Source organism: Danio aesculapii, chromosome 4, assembly GCF_903798145.1.
Source record: "Danio aesculapii chromosome 4, fDanAes4.1, whole genome shotgun sequence".
In the NCBI taxonomy this organism is placed as follows: Eukaryota; Metazoa; Chordata; class Actinopteri; order Cypriniformes; family Danionidae; genus Danio; species Danio aesculapii.
The window spans coordinates 25,308,935-25,333,675 of NC_079438.1; the positions used below are offsets into that span (position 1 = coordinate 25,308,935).

General features: G+C 42.7%; 13 non-coding genes and 1 pseudogene across 13 annotated transcripts in view; 2 read left to right on the forward strand and 12 right to left on the reverse strand.

Annotated features, from left to right (window-relative positions):
• Window positions 1-5, reverse strand: part of trnah-gug (transfer RNA histidin (anticodon GUG)) — a 72-nt gene extending 67 nt beyond the window's left edge. Inside the window, exon 1 of the tRNA in view lies at window positions 1-5. This exon is cut by the window's left edge and continues 67 nt beyond it. This is a non-coding gene — a tRNA (tRNA-His).
• Window positions 6-203: 198 nt separating this feature from the next.
• trnas-aga (transfer RNA serine (anticodon AGA)) lies at window positions 204-285 on the reverse strand. The gene has a single exon. It is a non-coding gene; the product is annotated as a tRNA-Ser (tRNA).
• A 1,681-nt stretch (window positions 286-1,966) lies between these two features.
• trnak-uuu (transfer RNA lysine (anticodon UUU)) lies at window positions 1,967-2,039 on the reverse strand. The gene has a single exon. It is a non-coding gene; the product is annotated as a tRNA-Lys (tRNA).
• A 3,296-nt stretch (window positions 2,040-5,335) lies between these two features.
• Window positions 5,336-5,407, forward strand: trnae-cuc (transfer RNA glutamic acid (anticodon CUC)). The gene has a single exon. It is a non-coding gene; the product is annotated as a tRNA-Glu (tRNA).
• A 94-nt stretch (window positions 5,408-5,501) lies between these two features.
• On the reverse strand, window positions 5,502-5,588 carry trnay-gua (transfer RNA tyrosine (anticodon GUA)). The gene is given in 2 exon segments: window positions 5,502-5,537; window positions 5,552-5,588. It is a non-coding gene; the product is annotated as a tRNA-Tyr (tRNA).
• Window positions 5,589-6,933: 1,345 nt separating this feature from the next.
• LOC130224069 (5S ribosomal RNA) lies at window positions 6,934-7,055 on the forward strand (annotated as a pseudogene).
• Window positions 7,056-14,620: 7,565 nt separating this feature from the next.
• On the reverse strand, window positions 14,621-14,694 carry trnai-aau (transfer RNA isoleucine (anticodon AAU)). Its single transcript has one exon. It is a non-coding gene; the product is annotated as a tRNA-Ile (tRNA).
• Window positions 14,695-14,803: 109 nt separating this feature from the next.
• Window positions 14,804-14,875, reverse strand: trnaq-cug (transfer RNA glutamine (anticodon CUG)). The gene has a single exon. It is a non-coding gene; the product is annotated as a tRNA-Gln (tRNA).
• A 3,000-nt stretch (window positions 14,876-17,875) lies between these two features.
• Window positions 17,876-17,948, reverse strand: trnaf-gaa (transfer RNA phenylalanine (anticodon GAA)). Its single transcript has one exon. It is a non-coding gene; the product is annotated as a tRNA-Phe (tRNA).
• An 88-nt stretch (window positions 17,949-18,036) lies between these two features.
• trnai-aau (transfer RNA isoleucine (anticodon AAU)) lies at window positions 18,037-18,110 on the reverse strand. The gene has a single exon. It is a non-coding gene; the product is annotated as a tRNA-Ile (tRNA).
• Window positions 18,111-18,219: 109 nt separating this feature from the next.
• trnaq-cug (transfer RNA glutamine (anticodon CUG)) lies at window positions 18,220-18,291 on the reverse strand. The gene has a single exon. It is a non-coding gene; the product is annotated as a tRNA-Gln (tRNA).
• A 1,638-nt stretch (window positions 18,292-19,929) lies between these two features.
• trnaf-gaa (transfer RNA phenylalanine (anticodon GAA)) lies at window positions 19,930-20,002 on the reverse strand. The gene has a single exon. It is a non-coding gene; the product is annotated as a tRNA-Phe (tRNA).
• Window positions 20,003-20,090: 88 nt separating this feature from the next.
• trnai-aau (transfer RNA isoleucine (anticodon AAU)) lies at window positions 20,091-20,164 on the reverse strand. The gene has a single exon. It is a non-coding gene; the product is annotated as a tRNA-Ile (tRNA).
• A 109-nt stretch (window positions 20,165-20,273) lies between these two features.
• Window positions 20,274-20,345, reverse strand: trnaq-cug (transfer RNA glutamine (anticodon CUG)). The gene has a single exon. It is a non-coding gene; the product is annotated as a tRNA-Gln (tRNA).
• Between the last annotated feature and the right edge of the window lie 4,396 nt (window positions 20,346-24,741).

A 24,741-nucleotide genomic window follows, 5' to 3' on the forward strand; every position in this document is an offset into this window, starting at 1 on the left:
ACGGCGAGCTACGGGACAGCCGCTGGAGCCTCGCTCTCTGTCATACGTCTTTGAAAATGGAGGGCCCCCAGGGCAGTCAGTTTGAGCGCGCAGCGGTTTTATTTTTGTTGCTTTTGCCCACCAGCACATCCCTTTTCCCCAGAAACACTGGGGTTGCAAACAATCAAGGAAAGTCGCAAACTAAATCCTGCGCGCAGCCTGGACGTAGTCGGCAGGATTCGAACCTGCGCGGGGAGACCCCAATGGATTTCTAGTCCATCGCCTTAACCACTCGGCCACGACTACGAAGCTTGACCATTCCATTGTGCTCTTGCCTGGCACATTGTTCGTGCTGCCCGATGAGATGTAGAGCAAGCAAGAGCTCACCAGCAATAGATGTCGCTTATAGGGATGGTATGCAGTTTAACCCAAAGAATGACCAGTCTGTCAGACGAAGAAGAGCCGGAGTCAGAGATTTACATAAATAAATAAAGGTTACTGAAGATAGTTTGCAGTTACATCAGCAGAAGCCAGCTTCAACACTCGCCATGACTTCCTAGGCCGCTCTGCTTACAATCACAAATCAATAACAATTTTACTCTCACATAAGGTCATTAACTGCGTCACGCATATAGGTGTTCTAACCTGATTGGATAAAACACAGATAGACTAGGAAAATGTCCACGTGGGGTGCGTGCGTACAATTCTGAACAGTATCTCAAGCATAAACGTCAGACATCCACTAGACTGTTCAGAGCTGACTCCAGACCTATGAAACGGATCCACAATCAAATAGAACACACACACTTAAAGAATAATCTGTTTCTTATCCGAGGCTGAGTGTAGTCTCAGCCGTCTTTATCAAAACTGGTTAAAAACTGGTATAATCTACATTCAGGCAGTTATATCCTTACTACACAAAGTCTATCTTGAATAAAAAGTAGAATCACCTTAAAAGAATTAACCGTAAAAACAGCAAGATCCCTTCAGACATTTTAGATAGTATTAACTCTTAGAAATAACAACGGAGACAGTTGCTTCCGGTCCTCAGCCCTCAGCTCCACTCAAGGCCTCCGTGACCTCTGACTTAGTTAGGTGGCTCCTGAAAAAGTTATAAAGAGACAGGCAAACGCACTGAACGTTCTTATATTAAGCAATGTGTTAACTTATTCATTAGTTAAAATCAATTCAAAGTTAATTACTCATTCAGATAAACAAATAATTATATAAAAATAATGAGAAACAAGATGATGAGGAAAGGTTGATTCATGCTGAGATGGATAGGAAGGTAGAAATCCGAATCTTCCACGCTCTACAAAAGTTGGCTTACACGCCCAAACAGGGACTTGAACCCAGGAACGTCAGATGAAAAGTCTGATGATCTACCGTCTAAGTTATCCCGGATCACTGGGGGATTAGCTTAGATTTAAGCGCTTGTGACGTGTCACAGTAGCAGCGTGCACTGAAAAGTGGGCTGTACAAAACAGGTGGCAAGAGAGGGGCGTGATGCCAATGTCACCGTAAGGAATCCTGCCATGACCCTGATTCGAAGCGGGGTTGCTGCGGCTACAATGCAGAGTACTGACCAGAATCCGATCACGGCGAGTTACCGGACAGCCGACGTGGCCCCTGTGCGACGTGTTCCTCCCTCTGATTTGCCCCTTTCGGTTCAGTGAGCGCACGCTGTTGTTTTTCTCCTCCTACCAGCACGACGCTTTTCCCAAGTAACGCTGGAATTGCAAACATTTGATGACTGTTGCAAGTTTAAAAAGGAAGAGGACGAGCACTTGGTCTGCAGGACTCGAACCAGCGCGAGAAGACCCCAACAGATTTCTAATGCATCATCTTAACCACTCGGCCGCAACTACAAGACTGCCTGTGCTCTCCATGTCCTCATGCCTAGTACACGTGTTGTGCATCCAGATGAAACTTTCAGCAAGCGATAGCTCACTGGCAAAAACTGTGGCTCCACAAGAAGAGCCTTACACGCCCAAGCAGGGACTTGAACCCTGGACCCTCAGATTAAAAGTCTGATGCTCTACCGACTGAGCTACCCGGCCTCCATGGCTGTGCATCGCAAGTAGGCAAGGTTTAGGGTTACCGTGAGGTGGGGTTTGGACTTGTGGTTGGTTTAGATGTTGCTAAAACACAACAGGTTACTGTGAGGTTGGTTTTATGGTAGCTGTAGGTGTACGAAGCACGAAGAGGGTGCAAGTAAGTTACCTTCCACGTAAACACCGGGCTATCTTAAACGAATGACCAGGATGGAATTAATTTTTTTTATTATTTGTATATGTATGTTTCTGCAATTATGTTCGGTAAGATGACTTTCAATTTTGCCATGACATGCTTCGAAGCACGAAGATTGTGTGAGTAAGATAACTCCCACGAAAGCACCAGGCTCTCTTAAATGAACGACGAGGATGGGATTCGAAACCATGCATCCAGAGAACAATGGATTAGCAGTCCATCGCCTCAACCACTCAGCCAACTCATCATGCATTTAGCCACTTTTCAGATGGGGGCTGGACTATGGCACGTAAGTATGTATTTGCAGCTATTTTCGGTACAGACGACATAACATTTTGCAGGAACATCCTTCAATTTTACTTGTCCCACCTACCTATGTTCCTATTGCCTAGACAGTGATCTACACCTACGTGCAAATGGCTTTTGCTTGGAAGCCAGCTATGCTCACCACTATACCACCAACGCTTGCAGACGTCTCTTGCCAGAGGAGCTCTTACTCCTCCTAAGGGTCCTCTTACACTGCAGATCCTCGTTAGTATAGTGGACAGTATCTCTGCCTGTCACGCTGAATCCCAGGGTTCGATTCCCTGACAGGGAGGCCCTTTTTTTGTCTTTTACTTTTTAGCTGTTGCCTTTCACAATGGTGGCAACGGACTAAGTGATATATACAGCAGCCAAAGGAAATGCAATGGCCGGAAATCGAACCCGGGTCAACTATTGGAAGGCAGCTATGCTCACCACTATACCACCACTGCTTGCAGATGTCTCGTGCCAGAAGAGCTCAAAAAGAATGTAAATTTAAATAGCTAACTCTTGACAACTGCTCTCGCTTACAGCCGTACCACCCTGGAATGCTAGAGGGCAATAGTGCACTTGCAGCAAAGGAAGTGGTAGGCAGAGAATGAGAAAGGATCACTCGATTTTTGTGTTGTTTGTTTTTTCAGAAAAAGTTTGAGTTTTTTTTAGTTTTTCTTTTTTTGATAATTTTGTCCATTTCCCAGCAGCACTTTGCTGTCTGGGAAGTTTGTGTTCTGTTATGAGTGCAAATGTGGAAGGACTCAAACGTAAAGATATGGACATGGATAGAAAACGAAGAGGGCAACTGGATAATGGACTGGAAGTAGGACAACACTTTGGACACGGACAAATGGGCGATAAAAGGATCTATACTAAAGAAGCTACAGTGATTGTTCATATGACAGAAGTGAATGATGCTAGAGCAGAAGACATCATAAAGGCTCTGACTGAGAAGATAGGAAAAGGGAAGGTTCTGGCTGTAAGACCAAGAAAGGAAAAGGAATGTGAAATAACTCTGCCAAGTTAAGAGGACGGCGAGGATTTGGAAGATGGACTCATGATAAAAGGGAAGAATTGTGAAGTAAGACACTTACAAGTAAGAGAGTATATTGTATCTTTTATACATTTGCCGGCTTATATTGAGGATGATGAAATTCTGGATAAACGTAAGTTTTGGGGAGTAACACCTGCATCTGATATCAGAAGGCGAATGTATCCGGGTACAGACATTGCAGATGGTACAAGGTATTTAAGGGTTAAATTCCCGAAGGAGGTGATATCACTCCCAAACAGTGCAAAATTTGATACTGAAGGAGGAACACAATATTTCCGAATTATGCATGACCGTCAAGTGAAAACTTGTCGCTTGTGTATGGGTCCTGGACACGTGTTTAAAGACTGTCCTAATTTTAAATGCTTTCAGTGTGAGGAGCAAGGACATTTCACAAGGGATTGCGATGCAGTGAAATGCCTGGATTGCAGAAAGGTGATGGTAAGATGTGAGTGTTGTATGGAGAAAGAAAATGTTACACAAATCCCAGAGACTGTTGAGGAAGCAAGGCAAATGATGGATGAAACAGAGTTGGGAAAGATTGGTGAAGTTGAGAAAGTAATTATTGAGAATACAGAGAGTAATGCGGGAAATCGAGATGAAATGGAAGATAATTCACTGGGAGGAGCAATGGCTGAGTGGGAGGTTAAAAAAAATTTCAATAGAATATAGTAAATGTATGAAAAAACAAAAAGAAAATGAAATAAGAAAGAAGCTAGATAAAGAGTTAAGAAAAGGGACAGAGGGTGAGGGAAACGAAGATATTGAAGAAAGTGTAAGGTTACAAGATAAGTTAAAAATAATAGAAGAAAAATGCAAAGGTGCAATAATAAGAAGTAAAGCAAAATATGCAGTAGAAGGAGAAAGATCTACACAGTTCTTTAATTTGGAAAGCAATAGGCAAAGAGCTCAATTAATAAAAGAGGTATTAAATAAAAAGGGAAAGTAGAAACAGAAACTGAGGGGATTTTAAAAACAGTAAAGGATTTTTATAGTGATATGTTTAAAAAACAAGGAACAAATGAAGAAGAGAAAGAATATTTTATAAAACAGATCAAATCAAAGGTAATAGAAGAAGACAAAAAATGTTGTGATGAAGAAATTCAAAAAGAAGAAATAGAGGTGGCTATTAAGCAATTAATGCCAAGAAAAAGTCCAGGTGTAGATGGCATAACAAATGAATTTTATAAAGAATTTAAAAATATTTTAGTACCGATTTTAAAAGAGATCTATGAAGAGGTTTTTATTCAAGTTCCGTCACCACACATTCTGCTTTTTTTTATGGCAAGAGGTTGTGTGGATGGGATGCTCTTACAGGATTCTTGACAGTTCCTCCATAGAAGACCTGAGATCCAGGGTTGGAGACTCTCTCCTCTCCAAAAGAAGGTTAAAAGCCATAGTTTCTTTTATGCATGTTTTATCAGAGTGCTTAGGTATTGCTGCAGCTCAGAGACTTACAAGTGGAAGAGATTACGCTGCAAGTTGGCTGGGTGACTTCTAAGTGGTAGGGACATGCAACAAGTAGGCTTGGTTTACGGTTGGTGTAGCTGTAGTAGACGTTAATAAAAATCAGCAGTTGGGGCAGCCCTTGAAACAAGGGGAGCACCCCACGGGCTCTGTGCTGGCGGCCCCAGAAACTCGATTCACTCCAGAGTGGAACTGAACAGCTCCAGCAGGGGGGAAAGGCGACCGCAGTGCACTGACTGACAGCACAGCAAAAAGACCAAAGAAAACCAGGGGCAAGATTCTGCTGGCCCTTCCCTGATGGTCTAGTGGTCAGGATTCGGCGCTCTCACCGCCGCGGCCCGGGTTCGATTCCCGGTCAGGGAACTTCCTTTTCACCTCTATGGTGAACTTTGAGTTCTAGCGCCTAAAATATAATCGAACTGCACAGGCATGAAAGCAGCTCTGAGCGCAAAAGACTTCCTTCGAGCCGGAGTCGAACCAGCGACCTAAGGATTGCCAACATCCCACCTACAGTCCTCCGCTCTACCAACTGAGCTATCGAAGGCTTGCGGCAGTCGTGCACAAGCCCATCCCCTTAAGGTTGCTGCAGGCCAAAAAGGGCAGAAGCAAAAACACTCAAGCCTTCCCATACCGGGAGCCGAAACCGGGCCGCCTGGGTGAAAACCAGGAATCCTGACCGCTAGATCATATGGGAGCTGCCACTTGTGAGGGCCAGTCTTGGCACAAACTTCAGTTCTTTCTGATCGTGCACACTTCACTGCCCCTCTTGCACAAGTACCACTCATACATTTACGCACGCTCTCATACACAGTCTCAAGGTTTCCGTAAGCTAGAATCCTCTGATGCATAGTCATTAGCGTTATCATTTGTGCCACTGGCACTCTGTTCAGCACCTTGTTAGCACATTGTTTGAAACAAGGACAAGGCTCTGTCAACCTGGAGTTCCGTCACCACACATTCTGCTTTGTTTTTATTGCAAGAGGTTGTGTGGATGGGATGCTCTTACAGGATTCTTGACAGTCCCTCCATAGAAGACCTGAGATCCAGGGTCGGAGACTCTCTCCTCTCCAAGAGGAGGTTAAAAGCCATAGTTTCTTTTATGCATGTTTTATCAGAGCGCTTAGGTATTGCTGCAGCTCAGAGACTTACAAGTGGAAGAGATTACGCTGCAAGTTGGCTGGGTGACTTCTAAGTGGTAGGGACTTTTGCAACAAGTAGGCTTGGTTTACGGTTGGTGTAGCTGTAGTAGACGTTAATAAAAATCAGCAGTTGGGGCAGCCTTTGAAACCAGGGGAGCACCCCACGGGGTCTGTGCTGGCAGCCCCAGAAACTCGATTCACTCCAGAGTGGAATTGAACAGCTCCAGCGGGGGGAAAGGCGACCGTAGTGCACTGGGTGACAGCAAAGCAAAAAGTACAAAGCAAGCCAGCCTAGAGTCGAACCTAGAATCTTCTGAGCCATAGTCAGACACGTTATCAATTGCGCCACTGGCCATGTCTGCTTATTTTGTCATCATTAGTTTGTTGTTTGTAATGAGGACACGGCTCTGTCAACACGGAGTTCATTCAGCGTATGCTGTGCTTTGTTATTATGGCAAGTTGTGGTGTCGATAGGATGCTCTTACAGGGCATGTGACAGTCCCTCCATAGAAGAACTGTGATCCAGGGTCTGAGACTTTCTCCTCTCCAGGAGGAGGTTACAAGCATTAGATTTATTTTTGGAGCAGAAACAGAAAAAAAAAACGAAAAAAAAACAAACAAACAAACAATTAAACTATTGAGGGGTCAAGGGCATTGTTTCTGTTGGTGCTGTTTCAAGGCAAGCTGAGCGGCGTTCGGCTCCTGGTGCTGTGCCTGTTTTTAAATAGCCAACTCTTGACGGCTGCACTCGCTTACTGCCATACCACCCTGGCAATGCCTGATCTCATCTGAACTCGGAAGCAAAGCAGAGTTGGGCCTGGTTAGTACTTGGATGGGAGACCGCCTGGGAATACCAAAAATGACAATGGACTGGTCAGACGACAACGAGAAACAAAGCGATCGGAGAAAGAAGCAAGGAAAAGGATTTATCTAAAAGAAGCAACTGTAACAGTGGATATAGGACAAACAACAGAGGTGAGAGCAATGGATTTAATTAAAGCAGTGATGGAGAGGATTGGGGATGGAAAGATTTTGGCTGTAAGACCAAAACAAAACAAGGAATATGAAGTAACACTTGAAATAGAGGAAGATGCTGATGTGTTAACAGACGGATTGACTATTAAAGGGATAAACTGTACAGTAAAGAGGCTACAAAATCGAGATTATGTTGTCTCCTTCATGCATCTGCCTGTCTATGTTGCTGACAAAGATATTTTAGACAAATTGGATCATTGGGGAGTTTGTCCCATTTCAAAAATTAAAAGAAGGTTCTATCCGGGCACAGATATTGAAGATGGGACGAGGTTTGTTAAAACCAGATTCCCCAAAGAAGTGGCGCCCCTTCCGTACAGCACAAGAATAGAGACAGCAGAAGGACCACAATACTTTAGGGTGATGCACAGCCATCAGGTGAAAACTTGCAGGCTGTGCATGAGCCCAGATCATGTGGTGAAAGACTGTCCAGATTTTAAGTGTTTTAAGTGCGAGGAAAGGGGGAATTTCGCAAGGGATTGTGATGCGGTGAAGTGCCCGGATTGTAATAAGGTTTTAAATAAATGTGAATGTTGGATGGGGAAAGAGGAGGAGGAGGAAGAGCAGCGGGTAGACAGACAGATGTATGAAGGAGACAATATACAGTCAGAGGACAAAACAACAACACAAGACAGAAGAACAGAATCTAAAAGTGAAAAACTACAAGAGAATGAGGCTAATGGAAAGGACAGAGTCACTGAACAGGAAGGGACAACATGGACACAAATGAATATGACTGACAGTTTAAGGAATGTTTTGGAAGCAGCAGAATTGAGCAATTTGAATAATAAAGACTTACAACAAGGACAACAGGAAGACATATTTTGGACACAAATGGACATGACAGACAGTTTTCAAAAGGCATCGGACACAGTGGAGACAAAAGAACAAAGTAATGAGGAGCAAGCCGATTTAGAGGAACATTTACAAAAGGAGGGAAACAAAGAGACACAGGTGAAATCATCAAAAAGAAGAAGATCGATAAAGATAAAACCTAATTTAGAGACTGCAAGGAAAAAACTGCTAAAAGATGAAGAAATCGAATGCGAAAATAAGTATGAGTTGCTAAAGGGCTTGGAAGAGATGGACTGAGATGATGGTTTTAATGAATGTTTTTATCTTATTTATGGTTTTAGGAATTGTGTCTTTTAATGCAAGAGGGCTTTTAGACATCAGAAAATTTGAAAAAGTGAAAGAAATGTGTAAACGAGAAGATTTTATTACAAGAGACAAACTGGAAGGAAGAATACATGAAGGAAATAAGAAAAAGGTGGAGTGGGGAGATTTTATACAATAATGGGGATGGGAGGTTGGGGAGAGGAGTTGCAATTTTAATAAAAGAAAACAGTGGGGTTTTATGTAAAACAATCTATAATGACAAAGAGGGGAAGTGTATGATATGTGAAATGGAGTATGAGAAGAAAAAAGTAATTATGGTGAACGTTCATGCCCCAACAGAGGAGAACAGAAAGGAAGAGTATTTTAATGTACTAAGAGATTATTTAAAGAAACATGAAAGAGTTATTATCATGGGGGATTTTAACACTGTTTTTAGTAAATTAGAAATGGCTGAGGGAATGGTTTTTAAAACGGATAAGGGGAGAAAAGAACTGAAAATATTGATGGAGGAAATGAATTTAATTGATGTGTGGAGAGAAAGGAATGAACAGACAAAAGAGTACTCAAGAAGACAGTTAGTGGGGAATTTTTTTTGTCAGACTAGAATTGATTTTATTTTATGCACAAGAAATGTTGAAGGGTTTATAAGCAAGATCAAATATGAAGAAACAAGTCTGAGTGACCATAAGCCAATTTTTATGAATCTAGACTGGAGTAATGTGAAAAGAGGGCCAGGGGTATGGGTTTTAAACACAGCGGTTTTAAAGAATGAAGACTATGTTTTGAGTATAGAGGAAATTATTCAAAAGGAAAAAGGGAATGAAATTTATAATGAGGACAAAAGAATGTGGTGGGAGAATGTGAAACATTTAGTTAAAAAGTTTACTATAAAATATTGTAGACAATTACAAAATTGTAAAAAATATAAGGAAAAGGAGCTGAAAGAAAAACTAGAAAACGAATTGAAAAATGAGAATGGAAAAGATATACAAAAGATAAAAGAACTGGAAGGAAGACTGAAAGAAATGGAGGAGGAGAAATTTGAAGGTGCAAGATTAAGAAGCAAAGCTAAATTTACAGTGGAGGGGGAAAAGTGCACTAAATTTTTCTTTGATCTAGAGAAGAGAAGAGGGAAGGCAGAAATGATCAAAGAAATAAGGAGTAAAAATGGGAACATAGTAGAAGAAAATGAGGAGATTTTGGAAGAAATAAGATCATATTATGAGAAATTGTTTTGCACAGAGGGAGTAAAAGAAAAAGAAAAAAGGGAATTGCTAAAGCTAATCAAATCAAGCGTAGAAGAAGAGGGGAAAAGAGATGTGACAAGGAGGTAAGAGAAGAAGAAATAAAAAGAGCAATTAGTGGATTGAACAAAAAGAAAAGTCCAGGAATTGATGGGTTGGGAAGTGAATTTTATATTGTTTTTAAAGATATTTTATCTAGTATTTTAAAGGAAGTATATGATGAGATTTTTGAGAATGGAGGGGTAAATAAAAGAATGGGGATGGGCTTAATGAAGGTGATATACAAAGGAAAGGGGGATAAAGTAGATTTAAAAAATTATAGACCCATAACAATGCTCAACACTGATTTGAAGATTTTAGCAAACGTTTCAGCTAACAGACTAAAGGAAGTGATGCCAAGCATAATCAAAACAAACCAAGCATATAGTATAAAAGGACGAGACATTGCTGATACAACTATGAGTATTAAAGACACAATAAGATATACAAATGATAAGAAGAAAGATGGTTTTTTAATTAGTCTGGACTTCGAGAAAGCTTTTGATAGAGTCGAGCATGACTTTTTATTTGGAGTGCTAAAGAGTTTTGGTTTTGGGGAAAATTTTATAAAGTGGGTTCAGATTTTATATAGAGGAGCTATAACCAGGATAAAATGCAATGGTTTTTTTAACGGACTGTTTTAAAATAACAAGATCAATCAGACAGGGTTGCCCGTTATCTGCGCTTTTATATGCCTTAGTTGCAGAACCACTGGGATTAGCTGTGAAGCACGAGGAACGAATAAAAGTAATAGAGGTAGAGGGGGGAGTGAATAAAATATTTCAATATGCTGACGATACTACATTAATACTACAAGATCTGGCAAGTGTAAAGCAAGCAATGGAAACGGTACAACATTTTTGCAAGGGTTCAGGAGCTAAAATAAACGAAGATAAAACAGTATATTTGAGATTTGGAGGAACTGAGGCTTTATCTGGACATTTTACGTTCAAGGAAATGGATGAAATAAAAATTTTAGGCATTGTAGTTGGGAGGGATGAAAAGAAAGCAGAAGCAACTATGTGGGAGGAAATGTTAGGAGGGATTGAAAGAAGGCTGAGGTTTTGGAAGTTAATGTCCTTAACTTTGAAGGGGAGGGTTTTAATTTTGAATGTTTTAATGGATGAATGTTTAATAATGATTAGTTCGGAAACGCAAATAAATACATTGAAACCTTTGAACATCCTTAAGGTTTTGAAGAAGTGCACTCAAAGAATGCATCCCGCTTGAGGCATGATGTGACAACTCTGTACTGTAGATAAAAATTTGATTCATTATTTTTTGTAAAAAAAAAATACTTAGTGTGTTTTCACAAAATATTCTTATAACATTTTCATTTGTGTCGTGTGCCACACCTGCAAAGGGCTGTGCTTCACATTGTGATGCAGCAAACACCAGTTCTTCATCATCTTCAGCAGTGGATCTGGAAGTGCCTGGAGCATAAATCTTAAAAATATTACTGTGAAAAATACACACAGCCAAATGTACAATACGATGGTGCTTACTTACCAGTAGTAAAAAGCTGCCTTTGGGCCATACGTTTGGCTGAGGGTTCTGCTGTAGGAGGAGGTACAGTGGACTGCAGTTTTGGATCTGGAAACAGAAAGTTTGACATAACAATAAATAAACACATATATAACTGCTGTTGGGATAATTCTGTATCATGCTCAGTATTCACTCTCCTACTTACAGGGTTTAACAGGTGACATCAGTTTTTTGCCAGCTGTGAAGGAGACAAGTGCTTGCCCCGTGCCAACAGCGATTTCACAGTGGCAGTCTGCTGTACACCTATTTGGATGGCTGCAGGTGGAGGAGCAGGGACACTGGATGCTGCAGGTGGAGGTGCAGAGACACTGGATGCTGCAGGTGGAGGTGCAGAGGCAGCAGCAGAAGCCAGTCTTTTCAGGACATACGTCTTGAAAAGTGCCATGTTGGTTTTGGCCTGGCATCTGCCTTAACCAGGTACCTGATGAGGGCTTGAGCCTCCTTGCTCTGGTCCTCAAACACATCTTTCATGGACCGGCCCTTAAAGTCACCAAACTCCACCATCAAGCACCCTGTATCTTCTTTTGCCCTGGCTTCTGCTTGCATTTCCTGTTTCCTCTGGTACTTCTCTACTTCTTCTGCAATCTCCCTGATGGAGGAAGTGTACTGAAGAAACAGGTGTTTGTTTTCTGACAAGGGTGTTGTCTGCAGCTTCTCATCAAAAATGCTACTTGCCAAACTGAATCTTGCAGTGAGCCAGAACTAAAAACTGGTCACTGGGGTCTCCACCATTGCTGCTGACAAAAGCAGTGGCCTCTGCCAGCACCTCTTTCTTGGGTTTGGCCCTTCCAGACTCCCTGCTTACAAGGCGCTCTGCCTCTGCAGATGGCCCCAAGAGGAGTCTGCTTGATGTCGCTGATTGGCGGCGGAAAATCGGGTATGCGTTTAACAATGTAGACATAATCCATATTATTGCAGTAGTAAATATACTTCTGGTGAATTTTCTACAGATATGCCTAATATATGCATGGTAGTACAACTTAAAATTCATATAAATAAATGAGAAACAACAGAAATTAAAACATTAAGTTATAAAATACACATTAAACTTTTAAGTCTTTACATTATGACTATTTTATAAATAAAATGTTTGTACTTCAGCTATTTAATATAACTATTCTGTTGTGTAATATATCTGAAAACACAAGTAATAAAATAAACAAAATACAATATATGCTTATAATATTTTTACAATAGATTTATGAAATACAATACAATCTAATTACTAAATATATATCATATATTGTCATGAACAAGTGTTAAACTCAAATGTTTTTAAAGTTTGTGCAGTCGTTTTACTTAAAATAGAATTATTTTAAAAGTATAGAATTATTTGCTAAATAAATGTTTAAGAAAAAACTTTTAAAAAACTCAACTGTAACTGTACATTTAAATACAGTAACGTTAACTTTTTAGAGTGTACACCGCAATAATAGGGCCTGATATTGCTAGGTCGAATGGGGGCATTTTGATTCTAAACAAATATCAGAACATTTTGTTTAATCATTTGACCAAATGGCGATGATTCCACCTTTTCTGATCACTAGCGACATTTTGCTCTGTATTTATCATGGGAAACATTACCGTTTTACAAGTTATGTAGAAAACATCTGCTATAACGTTACCTTGCTGTCGATTGTAACTTATCATTTAACAGAAATACACACAGTATAATAAACTAATATTAAAGTAGTGTTACATCTGGCTTACCTGATTCAAAGATGACGATTATAATAAAAGCGTCGTGTGATTGGTCAAAAGTAAGCCATCAAGGAAAAACGCGATTGGTCAAAAATACGTCACAGCAAAAAGAAATGCGATTGGTCAAAAGTAAGCCACTGAAGTGAAACGCGATTGGTCGAAATGACGTCAGCACAAAGACAAACGCGATTGGTCAAAAGTAAGCCACAGGGGTTAAACTCTATTGGTCAAAAGTAAGCCACCGAGGTGAGACGTGATTGGCTCATGTGGGCTTACTTTGGGCTTACTTTGGCTCTGTAGAGGGGATGCTGCAGGCGCAAGCGAGAGGTAGCAGGATCGATGCCCGCATTCTCCACTTGTGTTTTCATGCCTTTCACAGTGGCTTTTATTGCAAAGCTGGTTGCACCTGGAGGGTTTAGAGCGAATTTCCTTACGTCAGCTTTGCCGGTTCTGTGTAGTACTAATCATTGCAATCCTTCAGAAGCCCTATCAAGTCACAGTTTTCTTTTATTCAATGGCGCGTCCGCAGTGGGAAATCAAAGCACTAAATATATAGCAGAGTGCTGTCGATTAGCCCATAGGAATCATCACCAGAAGCGATGTGACCACCTGGGAGAAAGATAGCGTTTTGGTCAAATGGAAGCAGGTGGACTTGAGGGTGAAGCAGCTGGACTTGAGGGTCCTAGAAAACCCATAGTAACTGTTATTCTCTGGCCTTCAAGGGAATAGAATGCTATTTTAGCTTTTTTGTGCAGGTGCTGGCAAAAAAAAAAACAGGTCCCATCTAGATTTGAATTTAGATCGCTGGATGTAGAGTGCTATCCATTACATTATGGAACCTCAAGATGGTGTAGAGCTGCTGCCCGAGATGAAGATGATGAATTAAAAAACTGGCCTTGCAGGAAAGTAGCGGAAGGTCCATCCAAGGCAAGGCCAATGTGCATTGATTTCTGAGTAACTCGTCATTCGGCATGCAGGGCTCCTAACACATTTACTGGAGCATTACTAGGTAGGGCCTTCAAAAGAAAAGCACGCCATTCTAGGCAATTTGACGACTAAATGGCAGGCAGGGTAAAGAAGCCACCACAGAACAGATGTGATATTATTTTTTCTTTTTCGACCACGTCTAAAATGTTCAATTTTGACTGTGAAAAGGGGAATTAGCTTAAATGGTAGAACGGTCGCTTAGCATGCATGAGAGAGGTAGCTGGATCGATGCCCGCATTATCCACTTCTGTTTTCATGCCTTTCACACTGGCTTTTATTGCAAAGCTGGTTGCACCTGGAGGGTTTAGAGCGAATTTCCTTACGTCAGCTTTGCCGGTTCTGTATAGTACTAATTATTGCAATCCTTCAGAAGCCCTATCAAGTCACAGTTTTCTTTTATTCGATGGCGCGTCCGCAGTGGTAAATCAAAGCACTAAATATATAGCAGAGTGCTGTCGATTAGGCCATAGGAATCATCACCAGAAGCGATGTGACCACCTGGGAGAAAGATAGCGTTTTGGTCAAATGGAAGCAGGTGGACTTAAGGGTGAAGCGGCTAGGCTTTTTGGGTGACTTTCATTCAACTGACCCTGTGCCCAAAACAGAACAACAACATTGCTTTGCCGAAACCCGGGATCTTTAGATCTTCAGTCTAACGCTCTCCCAAATGAGCTATTTCGGCTGCCATGACACAGCTTTCCTGCAGCAGGGATGTCTGTGAGACCAAGCTGAGGTCTTAAGTGCATCTGAGGCATAAGAGAGTAAAAATTTGGCCAGTACGGGTATTGAACCCGCGACCTTGGCGTTATTATCACCACGCTCTAACCAACTGAGCTAACCGGCCGTTTTCTTAGCAGTGTGCTGGAAAACCCAGAGTTAGTGTCATTCTTTGGCCTTCAAGGGAACAGGATGCTATTTTAACTTTTTTTGTGCGCTGCTGGCAAAATAAAAACAGGTCCCACCGAGATTTGAACTCGGATCACTGGATTCAGAGTCCAGAGTGCTAACCATTACACTATGGAACCCTAAGATGATATAGAGCTGCTGCCCGACATGAAGATGATGAATTAAAAAAATGGCCTTGCAGGAAAGTAGCAGAAGGTCCATCCAAGGCAAGGCCAATGTGCATTGATTTCTGAGTAACTCGTCATTCGGCATGCAGGGCTTCTCACACATTTACTGTAGCAGGACTAGGTAGGGCCTTCAAAAGAAAAGCACGCTATTCTAGGCAATTTGACGACTAAATGGCAGGCAGGGCAAAGAAGCCACCACAGAACAGATGTGATCTTATTTTTTCTTTTTGACCACGTCTAAAATGTTCAATTTGGCTTGTGAAAAGGGGAATTAGCTTCAAATGGTAGAGCGCTCGCTTAGCATGATGAGAGAGGTAGCTGGATCGATGCCCGCATTCTCCACTTCTGTTTTCATGCCTTTCACAGTGGCTTTTATTGCAAAGCTGGTTGCACCTGGAGGGTTTAGAGCGAATTTCCTTACGTCAGCTTTGCCGGTTCTGTGTAGTACTAATCATTGCAATCCTTCAGAAGCCCTATCAAGTCACAGTTTTCTTTTATTCAATGGCGCGTCCGCAGTGGGAAATCAAAGCACTAAATATATAGCAGAGTGCTGTCGATTAGCCCATAGGAATCATCACCAGAAGCGATGTGACCACCTGGGAGAAAGATAGCGTTTTGGTCAAATGGAAGCAGGTGGACTTGAGGGTGAAGCAGCTGGACTTGAGGGTCCTAGAAAACCCATAGTAACTGTTATTCTCTGGCCTTCAAGGGAATAGAATGCTATTTTAGCTTTTTTGTGCAGTGCTGGCAAAAAAAAACAGGTCCCATCTAGATTTGAATTTAGATCGCTGGATGCAGAGTGCTATCCATTACATTATGGAACCTCAAGATGGTGTAGAGCTGCTGCCCGAGATGAAGATGATGAATTAAAAAACTGGCCTTGCAGGAAAGTAGCGGAAGGTCCATCCAAGGCAAGGCCAATGTGCATTGATTTCTGAGTAACTCGTCACTCGGCATGCAGGGCTCCTCACACATTTACTGGAGCATTACTAGGTAGGGCCTTCAAAAGAAAAGCACGCCATTCTAGGCAATTTGACGACTAAATGGCAGGCAGGGTAAAGAAGCCACCACAGAACAGATGTGATATTATTTTTTCTTTTTCGACCACGTCTAAAATGTTCAATTTGACTGTGAAAAGGGGAATTAGCTTAAATGGTAGAACGGTCGCTTAGCATGCATGAGAGAGGTAGCTGGATCGATGCCCGCATTATCCACTTCTGTTTTCATGCCTTTCACACTGGCTTTTATTGCAAAGCTGGTTGCACCTGGAGGGTTTAGAGCGAATTTCCTTACGTCAGCTTTGCCACCATGGAACCTTAAGATGATATAGAGCTGCTGCCCGACATGAAGATGATGAATTAAAAAAATGGCCTTGCAGGAAAGTAGCAGAAGGTCCATCCAAGGCAAGGCCAATGTGCATTGATTTCTGAGTAACTCGTCATTCGGCATGCAGGGCTCCTCACACATTTACTGGAGCAGGACTAGGTAGGGCCTTCAAAAGAAAAGCACGCTATTCTAGGCAATTTGACGACTAAATGGCAGGCAGGGCAAAGAAGCCACCACAGAACAGATGTGATCTTATTTTTTCTTTTTTGACCACGTCTAAAATGTTCAATTTGGCTTGTGAAAAGGAATTAGCTCAAATGGTAGAGCGCTTGCTTAGCATGTGAAAGGTAGCGGGATCGATGCCCGCATTCTCCACTTCTGTTTTCATGCCTTTCACAGTGGCTTTTATTGCAAAGCTGGTTGCACCTGGAGGGTTTAGAGCGAATTTCCTTACGTCAGCTTTGCCGGTTCTGTGTAGTACTAATCATTGCAATCCTTCAGAAGCCCTATCAAGTCACAGTTTTCTTTTATTCAATGGCGCGTCCGCAGTGGAAAATCAAAGCACTAAATATATAGCAGAGTGCTGTCGATTAGCCCATAGGAATCATCACCAGATGCGATGTGACCACCTGGGAGAAAGATAGCGTTTTGGTCAAATGGAAGCAGGTGGACTTGAGGGTGAAGCAGCTGGACTTGAGGGTCCTAGAAAACCCATAGTAACTGTTATTCTCTGGCCTTCAAGGGAATAGAATGCTATTTTAGCTTTTTTGTGCAGTGCTGGCAAAAAAAAACAGGTCCCATCTAGATTTGAATTTAGATCGCTGGATGCAGAGTGCTATCCATTACATTATGGAACCTCAAGATGGTGTAGAGCTGCTGCCCGAGATGAAGATGATGAATTAAAAAACTGGCCTTGCAGGAAAGTAGCGGAAGGTCCATCCAAGGCAAGGCCAATGTGCATTGATTTCTGAGTAACTCGTCACTTCGGCATGCAGGGCTCCTCACACATTTACTGGAGCATTACTAGGTAGGGCCTTCAAAAGAAAAGCACGCCATTCTAGGCAATTTGACGACTAAATGGCAGGCAGGGTAAAGAAGCCACCACACAACAGATGTGATATTATTTTTTCTTTTTCGACCACGTCTAAAATGTTCAATTTTGACTGTGAAAAGGGGAATTAGCTTAAATGGTAGAACGGTCGCTTAGCATGCATGAGAGAGGTAGCTGGATCGATGCCCGCATTATCCACTTCTGTTTTCATGCCTTTCACACTGGCTTTTATTGCAAAGCTGGTTGCACCTGGAGGGTTTAGAGCGAATTTCCTTACGTCAGCTTTGCCGGTTCTGTATAGTACTAATTATTGCAATCCTTCAGAAGCCCTATCAAGTCACAGTTTTCTTTTATTCGATGGCGCGTCCGCAGTGGTAAATCAAAGCACTAAATATATAGCAGAGTGCTATCGATTAGGCCATAGGAATCATCACCAGAAGCGATGTGACCACCTGGGAGAAAGATAGCGTTTTGGTCAAATGGAAGCAGGTGGACTTAAGGGTGAAGCGGCTAGGCTTTTTGGGTGACTTTCATTCAACTGACCCTGTGCCCAAAACAGAACAACAACATTGCTTTGCCGAAACCCGGGATCGAACCAGGGACCTTTAGAGCTTCAGTCTAACGCTCTCCCAAATGAGCTATTTCGGCTGCCATGACACAGCTTTCCTGCAGCAGGGATGTCTGTGAGACCAAGCTGAGCCCTTAAGTGCATCTGAGGCATAAGAGAGTAAAAATTTGGCCAGTACGGGTATCGAACCCGCGACCTTGGCGTTATTATCACCAAGCTCTAACCAACTGAGCTAACCGGCCATTTTCTTAGCAGTGTGCTGGAAAACCCAGAGTTAGTGTCATTCTTTGGCCTTCAAGGGAACAGGATGCTATTTTAACTTTTTTTGTGCAGTGCTGGCAAAATAAAAACAGGTCCCACCGAGATTTGAACTCGGATCACTGGATTCAGAGTCCAGAGTGCTAACCATTACACCATGGAACCTTAAGATGATATAGAGCTGCTGCCCGACATGAAGATGATGAATTAAAAAAATGGCCTTGCAGGAAAGTAGCAGAAGGTCCATCCAAGGCAAGGCCAATGTGCATTGATTTCTGAGTAACTCGTCATTCGGCATGCAGGGCTCCTCACACATTTACTGGAGCAGGACTAGGTAGGGCCTTCAAAAGAAAAGCACGCTATTCTAGGCAATTTGACGACTAAATGGCAGGCAGGGCAAAGAAGCCACCACAGAACAGATGTGATCTTATTTTTTCTTTTTTGACCACGTCTAAAATGTTCAATTTGGCTTGTGAAAAGGGGAATTAGCTCAAATGGTAGAGCGCTCGCTTAGCATGTGAGAGGTAGCGGGATCGATGCCCGCATTCTCCACTTCTGTTTTCATGCCTTTCACAGTGGCTTTTATTGCAAAGCTGGTTGCACCTGGAGGGTTTAGAGCGAATTTCCTTACGTCAGCTTTGCCGGTTCTGTGTAGTACTAATCATTGCAATCCTTCAGAAGCCCTATCAAGTCACAGTTTTCTTTTATTCAATGGCGCGTCCGCAGTGGGAAATCAAAGCACTAAATATATAGCAGAGTGCTGTCGATTAGCCCATAGGAATCATCACCAGAAGCGATGTGACCACCTGGGAGAAAGATAGCGTTTTGGTCAAATGGAAGCAGGTGGACTTGAGGGTGAAGCAGCTGGACTTGAGGGTCCTAGAAAACCCATAGTAACTGTTATTCTCTGGCCTTCAAGGGAATAGAATGCTATTTTAGCTTTTTTGTGCAGTGCTGGCAAAAAAAAACAGGTCCCATCTAGATTTGAATTTAGATCGCTGGATGCAGAGTGCTATCCATTACATTATGGAACCTCAAGATGGTGTAGAGCTGCTGCCCGAGATGAAGATGATGAATTAAAAAACTGGCCTTGCAGGAAAGTAGCGGAAGGTCCATCCAAGGCAAGGCCAATGTGCATTGATTTCTGAGTAACTCGTCACTCGGCATGCAGGGCTCCTCACACATTTACTGGAGCATTACTAGGTAGGGCCTTCAAAAGAAAAGCACGCCATTCTAGGCAATTTGACGACTAAATGGCAGGCAGGGTAAAGAAGCCACCACAGAACAGATGTGATATTATTTTTTCTTTTTCGACCACGTCTAAAATGTTCAATTTTGACTGTGAAAAGGGGAATTAGCTTAAATGGTAGAACGGTCGCTTAGCATGCATGAGAGAGGTAGCTGGATCGATGCCCGCATTATCCACTTCTGTTTTCATGCCTTTCACACTGGCTTTTATTGCAAAGCTGGTTGCACCTGGAGGGTTTAGAGCGAATTTCCTTACGTCAGCTTTGCCGGTTCTGTATAGTACTAATTCATTGCAATCCTTCAGAAGCCCTATCAAGTCACAGTTTTCTTTTATTCGATGGCGCGTCCGCAGTGGTAAATCAAAGCACTAAATATATAGCAGAGTGCTATCGATTAGGCCATAGGAATCATCACCAGAAGCGATGTGACCACCTGGGAGAAAGATAGCGTTTTGGTCAAATGGAAGCAGGTGGACTTAAGGGTGAAGCGGCTAGGCTTTTTGGGTGACTTTCATTCAACTGACCCTGTGCCCAAAACAGAACAACAACATTGCTTTGCCGAAACCCGGGATCGAACCAGGGACCTTTAGAGCTTCAGTCTAACGCTCTCCCAAATGAGCTATTTCGGCTGCCATGACACAGCTTTCCTGCAGCAGGGATGTCTGTGAGACCAAGCTGAGCCCTTAAGTGCATCTGAGGCATAAGAGAGTAAAAATTTGGCCAGTACGGGTATCGAACCCGCGACCTTGGCGTTATTATCACCAAGCTCTAACCAACTGAGCTAACCGGCCATTTTCTTAGCAGTGTGCTGGAAAACCCAGAGTTAGTGTCATTCTTTGGCCTTCAAGGGAACAGGATGCTATTTTAACTTTTTTTGTGCGCTGCTGGCAAAATAAAAACAGGTCCCACCAAGATTTGAACTCGGATCACTGGATTCAGAGTCCAGAGTGCTAACCATTACACCATGGAACCTTAAGATGATATAGAGCTGCTGCCCGACATGAAGATGATGAATTAAAAAAATGGCCTTGCAGGAAAGTAGCAGAAGGTCCATCCAAGGCAAGGCCAATGTGCATTGATTTCTGAGTAACTCGTCATTCGGCATGCAGGGTTCCTCACACATTTACTGGAGCAGGACTAGGTAGGGCCTTCAAAAGAAAAGCACGCTATTCTAGGCAATTTGACGACTAAATGGCAGGCAGGGCAAAGAAGCCACCACAGAACAGATGTGATCTTATTTTTTCTTTTTTGACCACGTCTAAAATGTTCAATTTGGCTTGTGAAAAGAGGAATTAGCTCAAATGGTAGAGCGCTCGCTTAGCATGTGAGAGGTAGCGGGATCGATGCCCGCATTCTCCACTTCTGTTTTCATGCCTTTCACAGTGGCTTTTATTGCAAAGCTGGTTGCACCTGAAAGGTTTAGAGCGAATTTCCTTACGTCAGCTTTGCCGGTTCTGTGTAGTACTAATCATTGCAATCCTTCAGAAGCCCTATCAAGTCACAGTTTTCTTTTATTCAATGGCGCGTCCGCAGTGGAAAATCAAAGCACTAAATATATAGCAGAGTGCTGTCGATTAGCCCATAGGAATCATCACCAGAAGCGATGTGACCACCTGGGAGAAAGATAGCGTTTTGGTCAAATGGAAGCAGGTGGACTTGAGGGTGAAGCAGCTGGACTTGAGGGTCCTAGAAAACCCATAGTAACTGTTATTCTCTGGCCTTCAAGGGAATAGAATGCTATTTTAGCTTTTTTGTGCAGTGCTGGCAAAAAAAAACAGGTCCCATCTAGATTTGAATTTAGATCGCTGGATGCAGAGTGCTATCCATTACATTATGGAACCTCAAGATGGTGTAGAGCTGCTGCCCGAGATGAAGATGATGAATTAAAAAACTGGCCTTGCAGGAAAGTAGCGGAAGGTCCATCCAAGGCAAGGCCAATGTGCATTGATTTCTGAGTAACTCGTCACTCGGCATGCAGGGCTCCTCACACATTTACTGGAGCATTACTAGGTAGGGCCTTCAAAAGAAAAGCACGCCATTCTAGGCAATTTGACGACTAAATGGCAGGCAGGGTAAAGAAGCCACCACAGAACAGATGTGATATTATTTTTTCTTTTTCGACCACGTCTAAAATGTTCAATTTTGACTGTGAAAAGGGGAATTAGCTTAAATGGTAGAACGGTCGCTTAGCATGCATGAGAGAGGTAGCTGGATCGATGCCCGCATTATCCACTTCTGTTTTCATGCCTTTCACACTGGCTTTTATTGCAAAGCTGGTTGCACCTGGAGGGTTTAGAGCGAATTTCCTTACGTCAGCTTTGCCACCATGGAACCTTAAGATGATATAGAGCTGCTGCCCGACGTGAAGATGATGAATTAAAAAAATGGCCTTGCAGGAAAGTAGCAGAAGGTCCATCCAAGGCAAGGCCAATGTGCATTGATTTCTGAGTAACTCGTCATTCGGCATGCAGGGCTCCTCACACATTTACTGGAGCAGGACTAGGTAGGGCCTTCAAAAGAAAAGCACGCTCTTCTAGGCAATTTGACGACTAAATGGCAGGCAGGGCAAAGAAGCCACCACAGAACAGATGTGATCTTATTTTTTCTTTTTTGACCACGTCTAAAATGTTCAATTTGGCTTGTGAAAAGGAATTAGCTCAAATGGTAGAGCGCTTGCTTAGCATGTGAGAGGTAGCGGGATCGATGCCCGCATTCTCCACTTCTGTTTTCATGCCTTTCACAGTGGCTTTTATTGCAAAGCTGGTTGCACCTGGAGGGTTTAGAGCGAATTTCCTTACGTCAGCTTTGCCGGTTCTGTGTAGTACTAATCATTGCAATCCTTCAGAAGCCCTATCAAGTCACAGTTTTCTTTTATTCAATGGCGCGTCCGCAGTGGAAAATCAAAGCACTAAATATATAGCAGAGTGCTGTCGATTAGCCCATAGGAATCATCACCAGAAGCGATGTGACCACCTGGGAGAAAGATAGCGTTTTGGTCAAATGGAAGCAGGTGGACTTGAGGGTGAAGCAGCTGGACTTGAGGGTCCTAGAAAACCCATAGTAACTGTTATTCTCTGGCCTTCAAGGGAATAGAATGCTATTTTAGCTTTTTTGTGCAGTGCTGGCAAAAAAAAACAGGTCCCATCTAGATTTGAATTTAGATCGCTGGATGCAGAGTGCTATCCATTACATTATGGAACCTCAAGATGGTGTAGAGCTGCTGCCCGAGATGAAGATGATGAATTAAAAAACTGGCCTTGCAGGAAAGTAGCGGAAGGTCCATCCAAGGCAAGGCCAATGTGCATTGATTTCTGAGTAACTCGTCACTCGGCATGCAGGGCTCCTCACACATTTACTGGAGCATTACTAGGTAGGGCCTTCAAAAGAAAAGCACGCCATTCTAGGCAATTTGACGACTAAATGGCAGGCAGGGTAAAGAAGCCACCACACAACAGATGTGATATTATTTTTTCTTTTTCGACCACGTCTAAAATGTTCAATTTTGACTGTGAAAAGGGGAATTAGCTTAAATGGTAGAACGGTCGCTTAGCATGCATGAGAGAGGTAGCTGGATCGATGCCCGCATTATCCACTTCTGTTTTCATGCCTTTCACACTGGCTTTTATTGCAAAGCTGGTTGCACCTGGAGGGTTTAGAGCGAATTTCCTTACGTCAGCTTTGCCACCATGGAACCTTAAGATGATATAGAGCTGCTGCCCGACGTGAAGATGATGAATTAAAAAAATGGCCTTGCAGGAAAGTAGCAGAAGGTCCATCCAAGGCAAGGCCAATGTGCATTGATTTCTGAGTAACTCGTCATTCGGCATGCAGGGCTCCTCACACATTTACTGGAGCAGGACTAGGTAGGGCCTTCAAAAGAAAAGCACGCTCTTCTAGGCAATTTGACGACTAAATGGCAGGCAGGGCAAAGAAGCCACCACAGAACAGATGTGATCTTATTTTTTCTTTTTTGACCACGTCTAAAATGTTCAATTTGGCTTGTGAAAAGGAATTAGCTCAAATGGTAGAGCGCTTGCTTAGCATGTGAGAGGTAGCGGGATCGATGCCCGCATTCTCCACTTCTGTTTTCATGCCTTTCACAGTGGCTTTTATTGCAAAGCTGGTTGCACCTGGAGGGTTTAGAGCGAATTTCCTTACGTCAGCTTTGCCGGTTCTGTGTAGTACTAATCATTGCAATCCTTCAGAAGCCCTATCAAGTCACAGTTTTCTTTTATTCAATGGCGCGTCCGCAGTGGAAATCAAAGCACTAAATATATAGCAGAGTGCTGTCGATTAGCCCATAGGAATCATCACCAGAAGCGATGTGACCACCTGGGAGAAAGATAGCGTTTTGGTCAAATGGAAGCAGGTGGACTTGAGGGTGAAGCAGCTGGACTTGAGGGTCCTAGAAAACCCATAGTAACTGTTATTCTCTGGCCTTCAAGGGAATAGAATGCTATTTTAGCTTTTTTGTGCAGTGCTGGCAAAAAAAAACAGGTCCCATCTAGATTTGAATTTAGATCGCTGGATGCAGAGTGCTATCCATTACATTATGGAACCTCAAGATGGTGTAGAGCTGCTGCCCGAGATGAAGATGATGAATTAAAAAACTGGCCTTGCAGGAAAGTAGCGGAAGGTCCATCCAAGGCAAGGCCAATGTGCATTGATTTCTGAGTAACTCGTCACTCGGCATGCAGGGCTCCTCACACATTTACTGGAGCATTACTAGGTAGGGCCTTCAAAAGAAAAGCACGCCATTCTAGGCAATTTGACGACTAAATGGCAGGCAGGGTAAAGAAGCCACCACACAACAGATGTGATATTATTTTTTCTTTTTCGACCACGTCTAAAATGTTCAATTTGACTGTGAAAAGGGGAATTAGCTTAAATGGTAGAACGGTCGCTTAGCATGCATGAGAGAGGTAGCTGGATCGATGCCCGCATTATCCACTTCTGTTTTCATGCCTTTCACACTGGCTTTTATTGCAAAGCTGGTTGCACCTGGAGGGTTTAGAGCGAATTTCCTTACGTCAGCTTTGCCGGTTCTGTATAGTACTAATTATTGCAATCCTTCAGAAGCCCTATCAAGTCACAGTTTTCTTTTATTCGATGGCGCGTCCGCAGTGGTAAATCAAAGCACTAAATATATAGCAGAGTGCTGTCGATTAGGCCATAGGAATCATCACCAGAAGCGATGTGACCACCTGGGAGAAAGATAGCGTTTTAGTCAAATGGAAGCAGGTGGACTTAAGGGTGAAGCAGCTGGACTTGAGGGTCCTAGAAAACCCATAGTAACTGTTATTCTCTGGCCTTCAAGGGAATAGAATGCTATTTTAGCTTTTTTGTGCAGTGCTGGCAAAAAAAACAG